The sequence below is a fragment of the Canis aureus genome, chromosome 31, assembly GCF_053574225.1.
Source record: "Canis aureus isolate CA01 chromosome 31, VMU_Caureus_v.1.0, whole genome shotgun sequence".
Taxonomy (NCBI): Eukaryota; Metazoa; Chordata; class Mammalia; order Carnivora; family Canidae; genus Canis; species Canis aureus.
In genome coordinates, this window is record NC_135641.1 from 21,255,982 (window position 1) to 21,274,459 (window position 18,478).

The 18,478-nt window shown below is 40.9% G+C and overlaps 1 protein-coding gene across 4 annotated transcripts in view; it reads left to right on the forward strand.

The window, feature by feature from the left end:
* Positions 1-18,478, forward strand: part of YEATS2 (YEATS domain containing 2) — a 122,328-nt gene continuing 103,850 nt past the window's right edge. For 2 of the 4 annotated variants that reach the window (XR_013369385.1, XM_077879846.1), the window contains exon 1: positions 2-167. The gene's annotated coding sequence lies outside the window, so the exon portion shown is untranslated. Of the gene's footprint in view, positions 168-18,478 lie in introns of all 4 variants that reach the window. The other 2 variants (XM_077879845.1, XM_077879843.1) reach the window with 2 other exon arrangements.

Genomic DNA, 18,478 nt, shown 5'->3' on the forward strand with positions numbered 1-18,478 from the left:
GAGAGGGACGGGCGGGCTCCGCCGAGCCGTGTGCTTCCGCGGGCTCCGGGGTCGCTGGGGCCTCGTGGCGGGGCGGCTCCGCGGGGCTTCGCCCGCTCCCGCACCTCCCTCGTGCCCTCTCGCCGCGCCCGGCGGGCCCTGCGCTTCGGCCGGAGACCCGGGAGAGGGTGAGTGTTGGCGGGAGCGGGGTCGGGCCGGCCGGGCGCGCGCTCCGCTCTCCCGGGCATTGTCTGGGCGGGGGCGGCGCGGGCACGTGCGCTCCCCTCCCCCACCCTGCCCGCCGCGCGGCCCCGGCGGGCGGGGGCGGGGGAGGGGGAGGGAGCCGGCGACTGCGGGCCGCCGAGCACCGCGGGGAGCGGGCGGGGTGAGCGTGCCGGTCGGGGGCGTCTCCGGAGCGGGAGCCCGCAGCTGCGTGTGTGGGGTCCTTCCTCGGGGCTCAGCGCTCTCCGAGGGCGGCGGGGTCAGGGACCCCCGGGGCTGGAGCTCTCGGCGTGTTGGGCTCGGTGGCCTGCGGTGGAGACGGAGACGAGATTTGGCTCCAGCACCGGCAAGTTGTGGGTTTACCGACAGGCACCGCGGAGTCTGCTTCCAACCTGTCGCCATCCTTACGGTCCTCCCTCGCGAAGGATGAGTGGGATTTAGAAAGGTTGGAGGATTTTCCGGGCATACGCTCCAGTTAGAAGCACCAGAGGCGTGACACAGTGCGGGGTGACAGCGGAAAGCTTGGGAAAGTGAGGACTTGGAGGAAAGGCTGGTTTGGTGGGTTGTGGCCGGATTGCAAAAGACAATGAATGAGGTTTATATCATAACCTTGTCTTCTATCGTGAGTGTAATCAGGGTAAAGAATAGAAAGTAGAGGAGGAAAATATCACCAAATAACCCCACGGCCCTGACACCTCTTTCTTAGTGTTCTGGATGTGTTTGCTGGTATTTTCATCTAAGCTTGTAACAGTTGCAATTAGAGTTTACTTACAATTTTCCATTCTCTTTTCTCCTTATGGTGTTAAAACGAGATGTAATATACAGTATTCGGCAGTATCCTTTATTCTTAATAAGCAAATAGCAAGTATTCATCATAGAAAAATGAAGAAATATAGACAAGCAAAATGAGGAAGAGTATTCATAGTTCTGCTGCCTCGAGATATTGCGTATTTTTGGTTCTGTATATTCTTTCAAAGATAGTGGGGCAGATAATGCCCTGGTTAGGAATTTAGTTTTCATACGAATCCTTTGAAGGTTTTAAGAAGGCAGGTAGCATAATCTGACTGCTCTGTAGAGGAAGAGGGTGAATATGGGAGCGGGGAGATCAGTTAGGATGCTGTTTGCAGTACCTTGAACTAGGTCCGTGGCAGCGAGATGAAGAGTACAGAGATTTAAACATTATTTTGGTTGTAGAATGAACAAGACTTGTGAGTGGGTTAGTGGGAAAATAGGAGACTTCTTTACTTTTTTTTTTTTTAATGTGTTTTTAAGGATTTGTTTATTTGAGAGAGAAGGATTGCTTGAGTCCTAGAGAGCAGGAGGAGGGGGCAGGGGTGGGGAGGAGAGAGAGAGAGAGAGAGAATCTCCAGTAGACACTCTGCTGAGCGCGGAGCTGAAGTGGGGCTCTATCTTTTGGCCCTGAGATCATGACTTGAACTGTCAAGAGTCGAATGTTTAACATACTCGGTCACCCAAGCACCCTTTTATATATTTTTTAAAATTAAGTTAAACTCTCTTCCCATCCTGGGGCTTGAACTCAGGTCTCTGAGATCAAGAGTTGCATCCTCTACTTACTGAGCTAATCAGATGCCCCAAGAATTCTCTCTCTTTTTTTTTTTTTTTTTTTTTTGGTAGTTGTTTTGAGCAGCTATGGGTAGATAGTGACATTTACTGAGAGGGAGAAGAATGGAAGAGAAACTTGAAGGGGGAAAAATCACGAGTTCTGTTTTGGGTATATTAAATGTGAGATGTATATCAGTTATGAAGTTGGTATATTGAGGAAATTGGATGTGCAGGTTTAGAGCTCATGGAAGAGAGAGCTAGGAGCTGTTAGATAAAACTTTGGAATTCATTACATAGATGATATTGAAAGGTATGGGACTGCATGAGATCACCAAGGGAAAGAATATAGATAGAGAAGTGAAAATTGACACTTGATCGCTAATACTTCGAGCTGCAGTATGGGAAGAAGATTGAACATAGAATGGAAGAAACAGCCAATGAGGTAGGGAAAAAAGGCAGAAGACCAAAAGGTGTCATGGAAGCCAGGAAAAATAAGTTCAGAGAGGATAGAGGATGTCCATCCCTGACTTTGAGATGTTTAGTGAGATGCTCAATTGGATTTGGAGGTTGTTGGTTTTGTTATTGGTATTATTATTTTTAAGATTAAAAAATTTTTAGTGATCTCTACACCCATCGTGGGGCTTGAACTTAAAACCTGGAGATCAAGAGTCTCATGTGCCACCAGCTGAACCAGCCAGGCACCTCTGGTCATTGTTATTATTATCCAGAGTTCTAGAAGTGGGAGATGGAAACGGGATTGGAATAATTAATTGATTGGGGCTTGAGGAAGGGAAGATAATGAGTGTGGATTAGAAAAACCTGGGCCTTTTTCGAGATGCCTTATTTCCATCTGCTCCCAAACTAAATTTGGTAGGTGAAAAATGGTGTCTTGTTTAATTTTTCATTCATTGATTACTAGAGTGTTTGAACATTTTTTTGTTTGTTTGTTTGAACATTTTTTAACATATATTTGCCATTGGTGATTTTCTGTATCCTGTGTATATCTTTTTGTGTTTATCACTTTTGGGAATTGATTATCAAGAGTCCTTTTAGATCTTGAAAACATGTAGTTTGACATAGAGCTTGCAGAACTTCTGCTCTTAAGTATTTTTCCCTTCTGGGAGTAAATGAGTTTATAACATATGCTCCATCAGGAAGGACATGGTTAATGGAAAAGCCATACTTAACATTTAACTCCTACATATGCTTCTGTTTTTTTTTTTTCCCAATTATAGTGGAATACACATAAAATTTAGCACCTTAATGATTTTTAAGTGTGCAGTTCAGTGGTATTAGATACATTTGTAGCATTGTATTTGTAGCATACATTTGTACATTGTGCATCCATGACCACCATCCATTTTGGTCACTCTTTTCATCTTATAAAACTGAAAATCTATGCCCATTAAACAACTCCCTATTCCCCCTTTCTCCTAGTCCCCAGCAACCATCGTTCTTTCTGTCTCTGTGATTGATTTTGACTACATTAAGTACCTCATATAAGTAGAATCATACAGTATTTGTCATTTTCTTTTTTTTTTTTTTTTTAAGATTTTATTTATTTATTCATGAGAGACACACAGAGAGGCAGAGACACAGGCAGAGGGAGAAGCAGGCTCCATGCAGGGAGCCGACGCGGGACTCCATCCTGGGACCCTGCCTTCTGAGCGGAAGGCAGATGCTCAACCACTGAGCCACCCAGGCATCCCAGTATTTGTCATTTTCTGACGAGTTTATTTCACTTGGTATAATATCTTCAAAGATCATATCCATGTTGTAGCATGTGTCAGGATTTCCTTTTTAAAAAAAAATTGTTTTAATTTTAATTCCAGTTAACATACAGTGTTATATTAGTTTCAGGGGTACAATATAGTGATTCAACATTTTCATACATTACCCTGTGCTGATCACAAGTGCACTTACCTATTTCACCCATCCCCCCACCTCTCTTCTGGTAACCAGTTTGTTCTCTGTAATTAAGAGTCTGTCTCTTGGTTTGTGTCTCTTCTCCCCTTTGCTCATTTATTTCCTAAATTCCACATATCAGTGAAATTATACAGTATTTGTCTTTCTCTGACTGACTTATTTCACTTGGTATTATACTCTCTAGCTCCATCCATGTGGTTGCAAATGGCAAGATTTCATTCTTTTAAATGGCTACATAAATTCCATTGTGTATATATGCCACATCTTTATCCATTCATTGATCAGTGAACACTTGGGCTGCTTCTGTATTTTGGCTATTATAAATAATGCTGCCCTAAACACAAGGGCACATGTATCCCTTTGAATTAGTGTTTTTGTATTCTTTGAGTAAAGAACTTTCCTTCCTTTTTAAGGCTTAATAATATTCCAGTGTATGTATATATCACATTTTGTTTACCCATTCATCTGTTGATGAATACTTGGGTTGTTCCCATCTTCTGGCTATTGTATATAATGCTGCTAAGAACGTGGGTGTACCTCTTCAAGTTCCTGCTTTTAGTTTTTTCAGTATATATGGATTTAGAAGTAGAATTGTTAGATCGTACAGTAAATCTGTTTTTAGTTTTTTGAGGAACTGCCACTGTTTGCCATAGTGGCTTGCACATGTATTCCCTCCAACATTGTACAAAGGTTCCAGTTTCTTCACATCCTCACCAACACTTGTTTTCTGATTCTTTCTTTTTTTTTGATAGCCATCCTAAAGGGTGTGAGGTTATAATCTCCCTGTGTGGGTTTTTTTTTTTTTTTTTTAAAGATTTTATTTATTTGAGAGTGAGAGAGAGAGAGCACGCATAAGCAGAGGTGGGGGCAGTGGGAGAAGGAGAAGCAGACTCCCTGCTAAGCCGGGAGCCCGACATGGGGCTCAGCCTGAGGGTCATGACCTGAGGCAGATGCTTAACCGACTGAGCCACCCAGGCGCCCCTCACTGTGTTTTTGATTTGTACCTCCCTAATATTAGTGATGTTGAGCATCTTTTCAAGTGCTTATTTGGTCATTTATATATCATTGAAGAAATGTTTATTTAAATATTTTGCCTACTTTGAGTCAGATTTTTTGGTTGCTTTGAGTTTTAGGAGTTCTCTATGTTCTGGGTATGAATCCCTTATTGAATATGATTTGCAAATATTTTCTCCTGTGAGTTGCATTTTTACTGTTGATAGTGTCTTTTGATGCACAAAATTTTAAAATTGTCATGATGTCCGATTTATTTTTATTACCTATGCATTTGGTGTTATATCTAAGAAATCTTTGTAAATCCAATGTTGTCAAGCTTTTAAGAGTTTTATTATTTTCAGTCTTACTTTTAAGTCTTTGGTACATTTTGAGTTAATTTTTGTAAATGTTGTTAGGTAAGAATCCAGCTTCATTCTTTTGCATGTAGATATTCAATTTTTCCAGCATCATTTGTTGAAAAAACTTTTTTTTTTTTTTTTAAGATTTTATTTATTTATTCATGAGAGACATAGGCAGAGAAAGAAGCAGGCTCCACGCAGGGAGCCTGATTTGAGACTGGATCCCGGGACTCCAGGATCACGCCCTGGGCCGAAGGCAGGAGTTAAACTGCTGGGCCACCCAGGCCTCCCCAAAACTGTCTTGTCTTGTCTTTTCTTTTCTTTTCTTTTCTTTTCTTTTTTTTTTAAGATTTTATTTATTTATTCATGAGAGACACAGGAAGGCAGAAACATAGACAGAGGGAGGAGCAGGCTCCATGCAGGAAGCCCGATGTGGGACTTAATCCTGGGACTCCGGGATCACATCCTGAGCCAAAGGCAGATGCTCAACTGCTGAGCCACCCAGGCACCCCTGTCCTTTCTTAATTGAATAATTTTGACACCCTTGTCAAAAATAACTTGGCCATCTGTGCAAAGCTTTATTTCTGGGCTCTATTCTGTTCCACTGGTCTCTATATTTCTGTTCATGGCAGCAGTAACATGCTGTTTTGATTACTGTAGCATCTAGTACCTTTTGAAATCAGGGAGTATGAGTCCTTCAGTTTTGTTCTTTTTCAAGATTGTTTTGGTTAGGGTCCTTTGAAATTCTATAAAAATTTTAGGATGAGTTTTTCTATTTCTGAATGAAAAAATGTCATTGGAATTGTGGTAGGGATTGCATCAAATCTATAGATGGCTTTGGGTAGTACTGACTTTTAAACAGTATTTTCCACTCTGTTAATATGAGATGTGTTTCCATTTAGTTATACTGTTTTTAATTTCTTTCAGCAGTGTTTTGTAGTTTTCATTGTATAGGTCTTTGACCTCTTTGGTTAAGTTAATTCCCAAGTGCAGTTGACCCTTGAACCACACAGGTTTGAATTGTGTGGAAACATTTAATATGCAGAATTTTTTTTTTTAAGATTTTATTTATTTATTCATGAGAGACTGAGAGAGGCAGAGACACAGGCAAAGGCAGAAGCAGGCTCCATGGAGGGTGCCCGATGTGGAACTTGATCCCGGGACCCCAGGATTATGCCTTGGGCCGAAGGCAGGTGCTAAACCACTGAGCCACCCAGGGATCCCAATATGCAGAATTTTTTGATGCAGTACTGTAAATGTATTTACTCTTCATGATTTTCTTAATATTTTCTCTACCTTATTTTATTGTAAGAATACAATATATAATACATATAATCTACAGAATATTTGTTAATTGTTTCTATTATTGGTAAAGCTTCTGGTCAACAGAGGCTATTAGTAGTTAAGTTTTGGGGGAGTCAAAAGTTATACATAGATGTTTGACTGTGGCTAGTTGGTGCCCCCAATTCCTGCATTGTTGAAAGGTCAACTGTGGGCAGCCCCAGTGCCTCTGCCTCGCGGTTGGTGCCGCCTTTGGCCCAGGGCGTGATCCTGGAGACCTAGGATCGAGTCCTGTGTCGGGTCCGGCTCCCTGCGTGGAGCCTGCTTCTCCTTCTGCCTGTGTCTCTGCCTCTCTCTCTGCCTCTCATGAATGAATAAATAAAATCTTAAAAAAAAAAAAAGGTCAACTGTATTTTATTCATTGATGCTATTATAAATGGAACTGTTTTTGAATTTTCTTTTCAGATTTTTCACTGTGTATAGAAATGCAACTGATTTTTGTGTGTTGACTATCTTGCTACTTTGCTGAATTCATTTATTTCTACAGATATTTTTTTGTGGGATCTTTAGAGTTTTCCACATATAAAATCATATCCCTCCATATTAAAATGTCTTCATATTCATTCATTGGATACACTATAATTTGCTATAGACTGCTTCCAGTCATGTATTATAAAATATATAGAAGAGGAAAGCTAATTGTAGATCTGTAAGTGCAGCCCACATATGACAAGTTGAGAGCAATTTCTTAGGATAGATTCTGATAAAGAGGATTTTCTTCTTATTTAACCAGAGATTTGTATTTGAATTTTCACTGCCAATCCTTGAATTCACCCCCATCTCCCTACCTTTAATCCTGCCCCTCTTACCCTGTTTTTCACACTGCTACCGAATAGAGGGTGAGAGTCAGTGCATTTTTCCCTCATAGAAGACTTATGAATTGTGTCTATAACATCTGTTCTGTCAGTTGGAAAAAGTTTTGAAGAATGGAGAGCACTTCGTGGATGAGTTGGAATTTGATTTGGTTTTTGAAAGATGAATGAATAGCATTTCAGTAAGCAAGAGAGGAGGTAGAGGTGAAATACGAATCCGTTGAAAGGTAATTGTGTTCAGGCATGCGAACTTTGATGACTGTAGACAGAGAGGTAGAAGAACTAGTTCTCCCGCCAGGGATTGTTTATTCTGTTTATCTGAATAATGAGCTATGAGTGTGTGTGTGTGGGAGGAGACCTGTTATGTGTTGATAGTGAAGGAGGTGAGGAGAATGCCAAGGGGCGCTTCAGCTTGATTTGTATGTTTATTCATTTAGTTATGTGGCTACATTGGTGATTGTTACCTATTTTGTTTCTTAAAAATTAGTTTGAGGGGCATCTGGGTGGCTCAGAGGGTTAAGCGTCTGACCTTTGGTTTCTGCTCAGGTCATGATCTCAGGGTCCTAGAATCAAGCCCTGCGTCCAGCTCTACATTCACTTAGCATGGAGATTGAGATTCTCTCTCCCTCTTCCCCTGCCCCTATTACTCATGCTGTCTGACTCACTCTCTCTAAAATAAAGGAATAGGGATTCCTGGGTGGCGCAGCGGTTTGGCGCCTGCCTTTGGCCCAGGGCGTGATCCTGGAGACCCGGGATCGAATCCCACGTCGGGCTCCCGGTGCATGGAGCCTGCTTCTCCCTCTGCCTATGTCTCTGCCTCTCTCTCTCTCTCTGTGTGACTATCATAAATAAAAAAATAAAAAAATAAAATAAAATAAAGGAATAAAATCTTAAAAAAAATAGTTTGAGAGTGTGTGTACTATTTTTTTAAGATTTGTGTATTTATATGAGAGAGAATGCGTATGCATGCATAAGCAGTGAGAGGGAGAGGGAGAAAGACAGAAACCCAAGCACACTGACACAGGACCCCATCCCAAGACCCAGAGATCATGTCCAGCAGAAACCAAGAGTCAGATGCCCAACTGACTGTGCTTCCCAGGTTCCCCTAGAGCGTGTATGCTTTTTTTGTTTGTTTGTTTTAAGATTTATTTATTTAGAGAGAGAGTATGTGAGCACCAGTGCCAGGGGTGAGAGGTAGAGGGAGAAGGAGTCTTTTTTTTTTTTTTTTTTAAGATTTATTTTTATTTATTTATGATAGACATAGAGAGAGAGAGAGGCAGAGACACAGGCAGAGGGAGAAGCAGGCTCCATGCCAGGAGCCCTACGTGGGACTCGAACCCGAGACTCCAGGATCGCGCCCTGGGCCAAAGGCAGGCGCGAAACCACCGAGCCACCCAGGAATCCCCGAGAGTGAGTCTTAAACAGACTCTCTGTTGATCGCTGACCCACGGTGGGGCTCAATCTCATGACCCTGAGATCACTACTCCAACTGAAACCGAGAGTCCGACGCTCAACCAGCTATGGCACCTGGGCACTCCAAGAGTGTGTTTACTTTTTAAAATTGAGATTAATTTGCATAATGTAAAATTCATCATTCTAAAGTGTATAATTCTGTGGGTTTTAGTATATTTACAAGGTTATGCAACCATTTCTACTATCTAATTCCAAAATATTTCCATCACCCCAGAAAGAAACCCCATACCTGTTAACAGTCAGTTCTGGTTCCCCCCTGTCCCTCAGCAGCCACTTTTTGTGTCTGTGGATTTGCAAGTACATTTCATATAATTGTGAATCAAATAACATGTGGCCTTTAGTATCTGGTTTCTTTCAGTTAGCATGCTGTATTCAGTCCACCTGTGGTGTAGCATGTGTCAGTACCTAGTTTTTTTTTTTTCTTTTTTTAAAATTTATTATTATTTTTAAAGATTTTATTTATTTATTCATGAGAGAAACAGAGAGAGAGAGAGAGAGGCAGAGACACAGGCAGAGGGAGAAGCAGGCTCCATGCATGGAGCCCCACGTGGAACTCGATCCTGGGTCTCCAGGATCATACCCTGGGCTGCAGGCGGCGCCAAACCGCTGTGTCACCGGGGCTGCCCAGTACATAGTTTTTATCACTTAATAATAATCTCTTGTATGAATATGTCACATTTTGTCTAGTCATCAGTTGGTAATTGTTTATACTTTTCCGCCATGGTGAGTAATACTGTTAAATGAACATTTACATGTAAGTTTTTATGTTGACATATCATTTTAGTTCTCTTGGATATATACCTAGGAGTAGAATGGCTAGGTTATATAGTAAATTGGTTTAACTTTTTTTTTGCTTTTTTTTTTTTAAGTTTAGTCTGGGTTTTTTGTTTTGTTTTGTTTGTAATCTCTACACTCAACTCAGGGTTTAGTAAACTCAGAATCCTGATATCAAGAATTTCAAGCTTTTCCCTCAGAACCAGTCAGGCACCCTGATTCTGTTTAACTTTTTAAGGAACTGCCAAGCTTTTCTGCAGCAGCTGCGCCATTTTACATTTCCACCAACAAGTATGAGAGTTCCTATTGTGTATTCTTTATATGTTTTTTGTGCAGACTATTCAATGGGGGTGTGTGTGTTATTTTTAAAGATTTTATTTATTAGAGGGAGAGAGAGAGAGAGAGAGCCCGAGCATGCAGGGATCAGGGGAGAATGGTAAAGGGGGAGGGAGAATTGCCAGCTGACTCCATGCTGAGTGCAGAGCCAGTGCGGAACTTGATCTCAGGACCCTTAGATCACAACCTGAACTGAAACGGAGAGTCAGATGCTCAACCAACTGAGCCACCCAGGTGCCCCAGTTGTGTGTGTGTGTGTGTGTGTGTGTGTGTGTGTGTGTGTGTGTGTTTATTTATTCTTGAGAGAGAGAGAAGCAGAGACACAGGCAGAGGGAGAAGCAGGCTCCATGCGGGAAGCCTGACGTGGGACTCGATCCCAAGTCTCCAGGATCACGCCCTGGGCCAAAGGCAGGTGCTAAACCTCTGAGCCACCCGGACTGCCCTTGTGTGTGTTTTTAAACAGTGTCATTGAGGTACAGTTGGCATCTACAAACCGCACAAAGTAGGCAATTTCCGAAGTTTCAACAGATTTATACACCTATGAAACCATCACCACAATCAAAATAGTAAACATCCCACAAATTTTTCTTATCCCCCTTTTAATCCTTCTCCCTCTTCCTGTCATTGTCCTTCCTCTGGCAACCTGTGATGAGCTTTCTGTCAATGTAGACTAGTTCGCATTTTATATGAATGGAATGATTATAGTATATACGTAAACTGGCTTCTTTCACTCAGCATTGTTTTGAGATTAACTCATGTTGCTCTATGTATTAGTTCATTCCTTTTTATTGATGAATATTGTATGTATGGATATATTACAATTTGTTTATCCATTCACCTGTTAATGGACATTTAGATTATTTCTGGTTTTTGACTACTGCAGATAAAGTTGCTGTGAACATGTGCTTACAAGTTTTTGTAAGGACATGCTTTTATTTCTTTTATTTTTTATTTTATTTTATTTTTTTTTTATGATAGTCACACACAGAGAGAGAGAGAGAGAGAGAGTCAGAGACATAGGCAGAGGGAGAAGCAGGCTCCATGCACCGGGAGCCCGACGTGGGATTCGATCCCGGGTCTCCAGGATCGCGCCCTGGGCCAAAGGCAGGCGCCAAACCACTGCGCCACCCAGGGATCCCCTTTTATTTCTTTTGGGTAGATATACAGGAATGGACTGGCTGGGTCATGTTGTAGGGTATCTTTAACTTTTTAAGACACTGCCAAACTGTTTTCCAAAGTAGTACCTAAAGTGGTTGTACCACTTTATATTCCCAACAGCAATGTATGAGAGTTTGTTGTTCCACACTATGTAGTTGTGTTCTTGTGAACATTTAGTGAAGAAGAAAACAGAGACATAAAGACCTCTATATAGGTATCCCCCGCTTTCTGAAAGTTCATATTTTGCCACTTTGGTTTTATAAAGAAAGATGCTCATGGCTTTTGCATAAGAGCAAAAATCCTCTTCTGATTTTGAATTAAGGAAAACAGGTACTGATATAGGTCTTTTGAAAAAGTGAGGTAGTGTAATGTGAAATTTCAGAAAGTAGGGGATACACCATTTCAAGTTAGGAAAGTTTTTGTAGGAATGCTGCACTTTAAGATAGCAGGGTAAAACTATATTCCATCTCACAGATTAGTCCTTTTGACATTTTCCTCCCTAAAGTAATGCATGAACATGTTTTAGAAAGTTCAAATGTTGTAGTCAGGAATAACATAAAAGGAAAAATCACTACCCAAGAGCAACGATTGTTAATCATTTTTTAATCTTTTCTTCCAGGCCTACACGAGTGTATACCAGAATTTTTAAATTTATTTTCATCTCTAGTTTACACAGAAGGAATCAAAATATACACATTATTCTGCACCTTGCTTTTTTTCATTTCACAGTTTAATTTGGAGGTACTTTCATATCAGCACATTCTTTTTTTTTTTTTTAATTTTATTTATTCATGAGAGACAGAGAGAGGCAGAGACACAGGCAGAGGGAGAAGCAGGCTCTTTTGCAGGGAACCTGTTGTGCGACTCGATCCCGGGACCCCAGGATCACACCCTGGGCCAAAGGCAGGTGCTAGGGCAGCCCCGGTGGCGCAGCAGTTTAGTGCTGCCTGCAGCCTGGGGTGTGATCCTGGAGACCCGGTATCGAGTCCCATGTCGGGCTCCCTGCATGGAGCCTGCCTCTCTCTCTGCCTGTGTCTCTGCCTCTCTTTTGCTCTCTCTGAATAAATAAATAAATTTAAAAAACAAACAAACAAACAAACAAAACAAAGGCAGGTGCTAAACTGCTGAGCCACCTAGGCGTCCCATTTTTTTTTTTTTTTTAAGGATTCTATTTATCATATCAGCACATTCCTTATCATGGCTGCATTACAAATTACAGTAGTACAGTCAGTATTGCTTTAAGAAAACATGAATTTGTTCTAGTGCAGTTAATCTATTAGGGAACTATTTGAGTATAATGTGAATTTCACATTTGCTTATAAGATTTTGTCTACAAGAAATGTTAGGTGAATGCAGAAAACTGCACTTTGCTGAACTGAGCCACAGAAAGGACTACACAGCTGCACATGCCTGGCAGCTATCATTCTGCTACCTACCTCAGCTTATTTTTCTCTTATGAGCCACATCTGGTGCTACAACTTTTTTTTATAATTTTTAAAAGAGATTTTATTTATTCATGAGAGAGAGAGAGAGAGAGGCAGAGACATAGGCAGAGGGAGAAGCAGGCGCCATGTAGGGAGCCCGATGTGGGACTCGATCCCAGGACTCCAGGATCACATCCTGGGCTGAAGACGGCGCTAAACCTCCGAGCCACCCACTAAACCGCTGAGCCACCCAGACTGCCCTGGCACTACAATTTTGATTTCAGATTACCTCCTTCTGTCACTTCATGGTAACATACAAGCCGTAACCTTTTAGTGCCCACATTGCCAGGCAAACCTGAGGTCTTTTTCAAGGTGAACTGCCATATTTATTGTAGCATTTATGTATTTCATTACCATTTAATGTATAAAATTGTGCTACTATTTTTATTAGATTACCTTTTTTTATGTCACATTTTTGAATGTTGTGTCCTTAACCCCATTTTCCTGATACTTTGTGGTTTTTATTCAGTTTTATACAGCATGGTGATTTTTAGGAATGTATATGTTACATTGTAGTGGAACTGATGTATCCATTCCATGAATGTACATAATTTTTAAAAAAAGATTTTATTTATTTATTCATGAGACAGACACACAGATAGAGGCAGAGACATAGGAAGGGAGAGAAGCAGGCTCCATGCAGAGTGCCCAATGTGGGACTTGATCCCAGGACTCTGGGATCATGCCCTGAGCCAAAGGCAGACAGGCGCCCGACCACTGAGCCACCCAGGTGTTCCCCATAATTTCTTTATTTACATTTTATTTTTAAAGCATCCTATATACTGGGCACCTGGGTGGCTCAGTCAGTTAAGTGTATGCTTTCAGCTCAGGTCATGATCCTGGCCTTGAGCTCCATGTTGGGCTCCCTGCTTACCAGAGAGTCTGCATCTCTCTCTACCCCATACTCATGCTGTCTTGTGCTGTTTCTTGTTCTTGCTTACGCTCTCTCAAATAAAAATAATCTTAACATATTTACTAGTGCATATAAGGAAGTATATATTTTTTTTAAAAGATTTTGTTCATTTGAGAGAGAGTGAGCACACATGGGAGAGAGAGCTTGAGATGGGGAGAAGCAGAGAGAGAGAGAGGGGAGAAGCAGACTCCCCACACGATGTGGGGCTCGATCCCAGGACTCTGGAATCATGACCTGAGCCAAAGGCAGATACTTTTAAAAATGTCTTTTAATCCCCTGATCCTTTTTTACTTTTTGAATATCTGAAATATTTTAGGATAAACTAAAATTTAAAAGTATTACTAATATGTGCCCTCCCCACCCCAAATTAACCTTCCTAATGTTGATTACCCAGTTGACTTCCTGCCACCTTGTAAATATACATATAGCATGTACTCACATACTTTGGAAGGGATAATCTGTAAATAGACTTGTTTAAGGTTAATATATATTGGGTTTATCATTTTTTTAAAGATTTAATCTTAAATAATTTCTATACCCAGTGTAGGACTTGAACCTACACAATGCTGAGATCAAGAGTTGTACCTTCCTCTGACTCTTGGTTTCAGCTCAGGTTGTGATCTCAGGGTTGTGAGGTTGAACCCTGTGTTGAGCTCAATGCTCAGCATGGAGTCTGCTTAAGGGTCTCTCTTCTGTGGCTCCCCCTTTCCCCCTGCATGCTCTTGCTCTCACTGAATAAATACATCTTTAAAAAAAAGGATTTGCACACTCCATCCACTGAACCAGCCAGGTACGCCGTCACTGTTATTGTACATGATTTAAAAAAAAATTGGGGATCCCTGGGTGGCTCAGCAGTTTAGCGTCTGCCTTTGGCCCAGGGCATGATCCTGGAGACCTAGGATCGAGTCCCACGTCGGGCTCCCTGTGTGGAGTCTGCTTCTCCCTCTGCCTGTGTCTCTGCCTCTCTGTTTCTCTCTGTGTCTCTCATGAATGAATAAATAAATAAATCTTTAAAAAAGAAAAAAATTACTGGATGGAAGGGGAGGGCATTATGCAAATAAGTCATTATGCAAATAAGTCAATCAGAGAAAGACAGTTATGATTTCACTCATGTGGAATTTAAGAAACAGCATAGGGGAAGGGAGGGGAAAAATAAAATGTTATCAGAAAGTGAGACAAACCATAAGAGACAATAAATTGAGGATTGCTGGGGGGGGTAAGGGGATGGGGTTACTGGATAATAGATATTAAGGAGGGCACATGATGTAGTGAGCTCTGGGTGTTAGACTGATGACATTGACTTCCACCTCTGAAACTAATAATACACTAATGTTACTTAATTGAATTTAAATTAAGAAAAGAAAAGGTTATTATTTTAAAAGATTTTATTTATCTATTCATGAGAGACACACAGAGACAGCGACATAGGAAGAGGGAGGAGGGACACCTGGGAGGCTCAGCAGTTAAGCGCCTCTGCCTTCAGCTCAGGGCGTGGTCCTAGAGTACTGGGATTGAGTCCCACATCGGGTTCCCTGCATGGAGCCTGCTTCTCCCTCTGCCTGTGTCTCTGCCTCTCTCTTTCTGTGTCTCTCATGAATAAAGAAGTAAAATCTTTAAAAAAAAAAAAAAGAAAGAAAGAAAAAGGGAAAAGGAAGAGGGAGGAAAAGCAGACTCCATGCAGAGAGCCTGGTGCGGGACTTGATCCCAGGACTCCGGGATCATGCCCTGAGCCAAAGGCAGACACTCAACAGCTGAGCCACCCAGGCATCCCATCCGGATCCTGGGATCACACCCTGAACCAAAGGCAGGCGCTAAACCACTGAACCACCCAGGCGTCCCTCTTTTTTCTGTCTAAAAAGTTTATTTATTTATTCGAGCAGTCTATACCCAACATGGGGCTTGAACTCAGGACTCTGAAATCAAGAGTTGCATGCTCCTCTAGCTGAGCTAGCCAGGTGCCTCTTTATTTCCTTCCTTCTGTCAATTTAAGAATTTACCTTAAATGTCTCAAAACCCTTAAACATTTCATGTATATAGCTCACTCTGTCCAGAGAAGGTGTGTTGAAGTGGTGGAGTAAGGGAAGGGTAAAACAACGTAAGGCCACCTCTCCAGTTCTAACACTAACAGCTAGAAGCAGTGGCATGGATGATTTAGAATAGCTGTTTTATTCTGAACTCTTTGACATGTTACTTTGTAGATAGGAGATAAAGTACTGGCCTGAATGGATCCTAGGGCTGACCTTATATGGCAACTCGTGTCGTCTTTAGCAATTTTGTTTATAATAGGAAAGTATGTATTTTTGACCTGGAAATCTATAATCTTAAATAATAATACATTTTTTTTTAAGAGAGAGTGTGGGGGGAGGGAGAGAATCTTCAAGCATACTCCGACTGAGTGCAGAGCCTGATATGGGACTTGATTCCACAACCCATGAGATCATGGTCTGAGCCAAAACCAAGAGTTGGATACTAACTGACTAGGCCCCCAGGTACCCCAGTAGCACAATTTTTTTGAGCTCAGATATTTAGCTTTTCTGTTTTGCTGAGCTCTTACACGTTGTACTGTGACTAGCCCATATCAGATGCTAACTACTGACCTCTGGGCAGCTCCCCACCATTCTGGTCCAGTGTAAAATTCTGACCATTTTTACTTAAAAGACCTATTTTTTCCCATACCAGATGAGTTGAAGAAACATTGATTATGTTGACCAAAAATGAGAGTATATGCAAATGGTTTTATATATAAAATCTGGCTTAGAATAATTAGGATACAGAGTTTTTGTTAGTACCAGCTTAAAATTAGAACAGAATCTCCTTTTTAGAGTTCCTTTGATCTGAATCTTTCATATAATACAATACTTCAGATTGCTTGTATTGTGGAGTCAGACATGCTACCATTGTGCCACGAGGTCACTAAATTGCTTGTATTGTGATAAAAAGCAAGATTTGGGTGAGAAAATTAGCTGTGTATATTTTCAGTTACCTATGTCAAGGAGATGACAGTTTAATGACTAATCTTTAAATAAAAGGACAAATTTAAATCGACATTGAAATATATTTTGATTTTTTAAAAAAGTTTATTTTTTAGTAATCTCTGCACCCAGTATGGGGCTTGAACTCACAATCCTGAGATCAAGATCATGATTCTTCTGAGCCAGCTGGGGTCTCTTATATTTTGATCTTTTTGATAGGACTTCTTCATGCCAAATGATTTTTCTCAAAATAAATAAAAAAAAGAAAAGAAAAAAATGGATATCAAAATGGATATTTTTTTTCTTATAATACACATTGGGCAGTCTTCGGGAAGCCTTGGATGATGTTGGGGTAAAAGCTGCTATTTTAATTTCCAATATGTAATTTATTAAATGGATTCCTAAAGATTCAACATTAGTCAAATTTAGTGCAAGTCACCTTGCTTCTAGATCTCTAGTTATTTATTGCTGATAAGAAAAGCTTCTAGTTATTTTTCTGTTTTTCTAATACTCTGCTGTACTGGGGTCCTCTGGGTGGCTTGAACGTCTGACTTCAGCTCAGGTCATGATCTCAGTGTCTTGGGATCTAGCTCTGCACTCAGCGGGGTGTCTGCTTCTCCCTTTCCCTCTCTGCCCTTCCTCCTGCTCCTGCATGCGTGCTAGCTCTCTCACCCAAATAAAGAAAGAAAATCTTATAAATCCCATCCAGCGGGTTATATTTTTTATCTGTATTCACAAAAGAAAACTGGTCTGTCATTTTTCTCTACTGATGATTTTGACCACATCTTCATAGGTTTAGATACAGTGCTCTTTTTGTTGATAATTTTAAAAGTCTTATTTTAAATTTCTCTTTGAGTCATGAGTTATTTAGAAAAGTATTTTGTTTTCCATTTCATAGAACGTTCTTGTTAATGATTTCATATTTAGTTTTATTAGGATCAGAGAATGTTTTGTAATAATTATGACTTTATATTCCATCTCATGACTTAATTTTTTTAAAGATTTTACCAAATTATATGACAGAGAGTGAGAGAACACAAGCAGGGGGAACAGGAGAGGGAGAAGCAGGCTCCTCATTGAGCAGGGAGCCGGATGCCAGGCTCTGTCCCATGATCGTGACCTGAGCCAAAGCCAGATGCTTAATTGACTGAGCCACCCAGACACCCTGATTTAATTTTAATGACTTTCTATAGATAATCTTAAACAGTATTGTCTGTTGTGTTCAGACTGATGTGTAGCTATAATTTTTTTTAAAATTTTTGTTACTTTTTAAAAATAGGCTCCACACCCAGTGTGGGACTTGAAGTCACAATCCTGAGTTCAAGAGACATGCCCTGTACCGACTGAGCCAGCTAGGCCCTAGTAGCTGTTAAATCTGGCTTGTAAATTGCATTATCTATACTATTGGTATTTTTGTCTGTTGTTTTCTTCATCTTTTAAATTTCTGAGGTACATGTTCAAATTCCCCTGTAATGATTGTGATTTTCTTAAAATTTCCTTGTATTTTGGTTTATTTTGTACATTTTAACATGTTCGATGTTTATGGCATATCTTTGTGATTGTGTCCTTTATTTATTTTATTTTTTTAAAAATATTTTATTTATTTATTCATGAAAGACACAGACTGAGAGAGAGAGGCAGAGGGAGAAGCAGGCTCCACGCAGGGAGCTGGATGTAGGACTAGATCCCAGGACTCCAGGATCACACCCTGGACCGAAGGCAGGCACCAAACTGCTGAGCCACCCAGGGATCCCCTGATTGTGTCCTTTAATAGTAACATAATCATTATTAAAGTTTATTGGTAAAAAACAAAACAAAACAAAACAAAACAAAAAAAGTTTATTGGTGTTCAGTTATCCTGTTGGTTACTAATCATGCCATGCCAGTTATCTTTTCATTTGCATGTATCTGTGTATAATAACTTTGCACATCCCAGAGCACCTGGGTGGCTCAGTCCGTTAAGCATCCAACTCTTGATTTCAACTCAGGTCTTGGTCTCAGGGTTGTGAGTTCAAACTCCACGTTGGACTCCACTGTGGAACTTACTTAAAAAAAATTTTTTTTTAAACACAAACTTTGGGGGATCCCTGGGTGGCTCAGCGGTTTAGCGCCTGCCTTTGGCCCAGGGCGCAATCCTGGAGTCCCGGGATCGAGTCCCACGTCAGGCTCCCTG